Source organism: Schistocerca americana, unplaced genomic scaffold, assembly GCF_021461395.2.
Source record: "Schistocerca americana isolate TAMUIC-IGC-003095 unplaced genomic scaffold, iqSchAmer2.1 HiC_scaffold_677, whole genome shotgun sequence".
NCBI classification, from domain to species: Eukaryota; Metazoa; Arthropoda; class Insecta; order Orthoptera; family Acrididae; genus Schistocerca; species Schistocerca americana.
Window position 1 is genome coordinate 17501 of NW_025726431.1, and position 5000 is coordinate 22500.

Here is a 5000-nt window from a genome sequence, read left to right on the forward strand (position 1 = left end):
CGATACACCGGTGGAAGCTGCCGAGACGAGTAACTACATAGCGGGCTCGCCGTGTCACTAATGTACAGAGATACAATAGTTTCGACTGGAACCGGATTAAACGTATACACGGCGCTGATTAGTAATAGATAGAGCCATCAGAATACAGATAATGTATACAACTGTCCGTATACATGCTGAAAGACTCTGCTCACAATCACACGTCAGCCAGACACTCTTATCACGCACTACTCTCTGCCTGTAACAGGCACACAGACAATATGTAAGCACCAGCATGGAACAACACCCAGTGCATCCTCTCTGCCACATTAGACAATCCACACTATCATAACCAGACCGGGAGGTCCACTCACAAAACAGAATATCTCACCCTTCCGACAACCACCATTGCTCAGCTAAGCCACCAACACCCACACATGTCCTACACAGGGGTGCACCCAACATCACAATACTGCCTCCTGTCACACCACACAAACAATGGCAGGAATGAAAGACACAGGTCTGCCACAAGCATGGAATCAGAGCGCCGCCTGTTATGAGCCAAAGGTGCACCCTGACGTGGCAAATCAGATGATGCCGCAGTCATTTACTTACGATAATCACAATCAACAAACCGGCCCCCCCCCCCCCCCCAAAACACCTTTCCTTACAACAATGTGTACCTTAACCTAACCCGTATTGTACCTTAACCTAACCCGTATTGTACCTTAACCTAACCCGTATTGTACCTTAACCTAACCCGTATTGTACCTTAACCTAACCCGTATTGTACCTTAACCTAACCCGTATTGTACCTTAACCTAACCCGTATTGTACCTTAACCTAACCCGTATTGTACCTTAACCTAACCCGTATTGTGCCTTAACCTAACCCGTATTGTGCCTTAACCTAACCCGTATTGTGCCTTAACCTAACCCGTATTGTGCCTTAACCTAACCCGTATTGTGCCTTAACCTAACCCGTATTGTGCCTTAACCTAACCCGTATTGTGCCTTAACCTAACCCGTATTGTGCCTTAACCTAACCCGTATTGTGCCTTAACCTAACCCGTATTGTGCCTTAACCTAACCCGTATTGTGCCTTAACCTAACCCGTATTGTGCCTTAACCTAACCCGTATTGTGCCTTAACCTAACCCGTATTGTGCCTTAACCTAACCCGTATTGCGCCTTAACCTAACCCGTATTGCGCCTTAACCTAACCCGTATTGCGCCTTAACCTAACCCGTATTGCGCCTTAACCTAACCTATATTGCGCCTTAACCTAACCTATATTGCGCCTTAACCTAACCTATATTGCGCCTTAACGTAACCCGCGTTGCGCCTTAACGTAACCCGCGTTGCGCCTTAACGTAACCCGCGTTGCGCCTTAACGTAACCCGCGTTGCGCCTTAACCTAACCCGCGTTGCGCCTTAACCTAACCCGCGTTGCGCCTTAACCTAACCCGCGTTGCGCCTTAACCTAACCCGCGTTGCGCCTTAACCTAACCCGCGTTGCGCCTTAACCTAACCCGCGTTGCGCCTTAACCCAACCCGCGTTGCGCCTTAACCCAACCCGCGTTGGGCCTTAACCCAACACACGTTGGGCCTTAACCCAACACACGTTGGTTGCGCCTTAACCTAACCTATGTTGCGCCTTAACCCAACACACGTTGGGCCTTAACCCAACACACGTTGGGCCTTAACCCAACACACGTTGGGCCTTAACCCAACACACGTTGGGCCTTAACCCAACACACGTTGGGCCTTAACCCAACACACGTTGGGCCTTAACCCAACACACGTTGGGCCTTAACCCAACACACGTTGGGCCTTAACCCAACACACGTTGGGCCTTAACCCAACACACGTTGGGCCTTAACCCAACACACGTTGGGCCTTAACCCAACACACGTTGGGCCTTAACCCAACACACGTTGGGCCTTAACCCAACACACGTTGGGCCTTAACCCAACACACGTTGGGCCTTAACCCAACACACGTTGGGCCTTAACCCAACACACGTTGGGCCTTAACCCAACACACGTTGGGCCTTAACCCAACACACGTTGGGCCTTAACCCAACACACGTTGGGCCTTAACCTGCTCTGTAATTGTCATACGACGCGTTAAATTAGTGTAGTGTTGCCTAACTGCAACCCCCGCAATATAGTTTGCTACTCGCACTGCCCGGTCCCCAGAGTATCGCTTCATGTTAAACACCTTGCAGCTATACACTGTAATGCGGATGGCGGCAGGACGTACATGCTCAATGCCCTTCGCAGTTGTTCATTGGCATTCGCATGGCGAAGCACAGCCTACGTTGTGGTACGGCTTGTGGCAACTGTCCGCTGATGTTGTACGTCCAAATCACACACTGTACCGCACATTGGTCCTCATGTACTGAATGATACATCGTGGTACATGTGTGACCGTACCACGACTGCGCCAACAACGGCGAACCATACGGTCCAAATATTGTGCACTCAGCTACGTGTCGTCTCCCTATAAGAGCTGGATTGCAGTATGGTATGCCGTGGATGGCGATCAGCATGAGCCGTCTGTTGATGTAGTGGCGCGTGTTGTCAGACGTAGTCGTCTCTTCTCACACACCGTGATAGCATGGTGCACTGCGTTCCACATCTGCGACATGCGACAGAGGCCGGTTGACAGTCGTTCGCGCAATGGACATCGCATACGTACGGGGGCCACCTTCCACGTGTTCGCGAAGCGTGCACATGTTGTTGCGTGTATGTGGGCAGACATAGTGTGTCGTGACACCTGACACAGGCATGCAACAATCGTTGAATTTGCAAATGGCGATGGACGTCTACGTTTGCTGGTGACGTTACGCAAATGAAGAACTGGTAAACCGTTGTGGTGCGGTTGTTCTCGCTAGAGGTGAATCAGTGATGGCGACGATCGGTTGAGCTACCAACCGGTTGTTTCAGCGATACCCACCATGCCCACGAACGTGAATGGCATGTGGGTGTGAAGCGATACGCGGCGGTGGCTGGGTGGGACCGTCCCCGGCCGGTGAGGGGGGGCCTTCCGGCGTGCTGGCCGCGCGGTGCGTGGGCGCACGCGCTACAGCCGGCTGGTGGGGGCGGCCAGTGGCAGGCGCGCCGGCCGACGGAGGCGGCAGGCGGCGCAGCTGCGCGCCGGCGCACCCTGCACGCGGCGCCGTGCGGCCAAAGTAGGTCCTCGCGGGCCCGGTGCGAAGCGCGGTGGACATCTGCAGTGTGCTGGTCCGATTGAGGACTGTGTGCGCTGAGGATGCGCCGCCGCCCGGCGCTCGGCGCCGCGACGCCGTCTGCTGCTCGGTCGCCTCTGCGGTTCTCGCAGGTGGATTGTATCGCAGCTGTGCGGACGTGTTGGCGCGTGCGCTGTGCTGGGAGAGTTCGCTTCGGCACCCAAGTGGGGCTTTTGTCCTTCTGTGGCGCTGGCGTTGGAGCTGCCGGCCACCGTAGGTGGCGCGTGTTGTCTCCCGCCGGCAATGCCACGACAGCACGCTCCCGGGCCTCTGTCGGCAGCGGCAAGCTCAGTTGGGAGCACGGGTGGTCGCACCTAAAGCGTCTACTCGCCAAACTCCGGGCGATTGCGCCTCTCTCGAACCCGACCAAGTACTTAGGACGGCGCTGCGCGCCGCCGGGACCTGAGAGGGTTTCGAGGTGTATTGTGCAGGGGAGCTCAGCCTCCTCCTGTTTGCAGAATAATTGAGCGGACGCTTGCGTGTTCGCGCGGGCCCCCGGGACACACTCCCGGGCGGCCGGCTGCTCAGCTCTAGTTGACGCAGCTCCCTGGTTGATCCTGCCAGTAGTCATATGCTTGTCTCAAAGATTAAGCCATGCATGTCTCAGTACAAGCCGCATTAAGGTGAAACCGCGAATGGCTCATTAAATCAGTTATGGTTCCTTAGATCGTACCCACGTTACTTGGATAACTGTGGTAATTCTAGAGCTAATACATGCAAACAGAGTCCCGACCAGAGATGGAAGGGACGCTTTTATTAGATCAAAGCCAATCGGTCGGCTCGTCCGGTCCGTTTGCCTTGGTGACTCTGAATAACTTTGGGCTGATCGCACGGTCCTCGTACCGGCGACGCATCTTTCAAATGTCTGCCTTATCAACTGTCGATGGTAGGTTCTGCGCCTACCATGGTTGTAACGGGTAACGGGGAATCAGGGTTCGATTCCGGAGAGGGAGCCTGAGAAACGGCTACCACATCCAAGGAAGGCAGCAGGCGCGCAAATTACCCACTCCCGGCACGGGGAGGTAGTGACGAAAAATAACGATACGGGACTCATCCGAGGCCCCGTAATCGGAATGAGTACACTTTAAATCCTTTAACGAGTATCTATTGGAGGGCAAGTCTGGTGCCAGCAGCCGCGGTAATTCCAGCTCCAATAGCGTATATTAAAGTTGTTGCGGTTAAAAAGCTCGTAGTTGGATTTGTGTCCCACGCTGTTGGTTCACCGCCCGTCGGTGTTTAACTGGCATGTATCGTGGGACGTCCTGCCGGTGGGGCGAGCTGAAGGCGTGCGACGCGCCTCGTGCGTGCTCGTGCGTCCCGAGGCGGACCCCGTTGCAATCCTACCAGGGTGCTCTTGAGTGAGTGTCTCGGTGGGCCGGCACGTTTACTTTGAACAAATTAGAGTGCTTAAAGCAGGCAAGCCCGCCTGAATACTGTGTGCATGGAATAATGGAATAGGACCTCGGTTCTATTTTGTTGGTTTTCGGAACCCGAGGTAATGATTAATAGGGACAGGCGGGGGCATTCGTATTGCGACGTTAGAGGTGAAATTCTTGGATCGTCGCAAGACGAACAGAAGCGAAAGCATTTGCCAAGTATGTTTTCATTAATCAAGAACGAAAGTTAGAGGTTCGAAGGCGATCAGATACCGCCCTAGTTCTAACCATAAACGATGCCAGCCAGCGATCCGCCGCAGTTCCTCCGATGACTCGGCGGGCAGCCTCCGGGAAACCAAAGCTTTTGGGTTCCGGGGGAAGTATGGTTGCAAAG

At 54.1% G+C, this 5000-nt stretch overlaps 1 non-coding gene across 1 annotated transcript in view; it reads left to right on the forward strand.

The window, feature by feature from the left end:
• Nucleotides 1–3774: 3774 nt before the first annotated feature.
• The window catches only part of LOC124588996, a 1910-nt gene continuing 684 nt past the window's right edge, over nt 3775–5000 (forward strand). Inside the window, exon 1 of the ribosomal RNA XR_006975905.1 lies at nt 3775–5000. This exon is cut by the window's right edge and continues 684 nt beyond it. This is a non-coding gene — a ribosomal RNA (small subunit ribosomal RNA).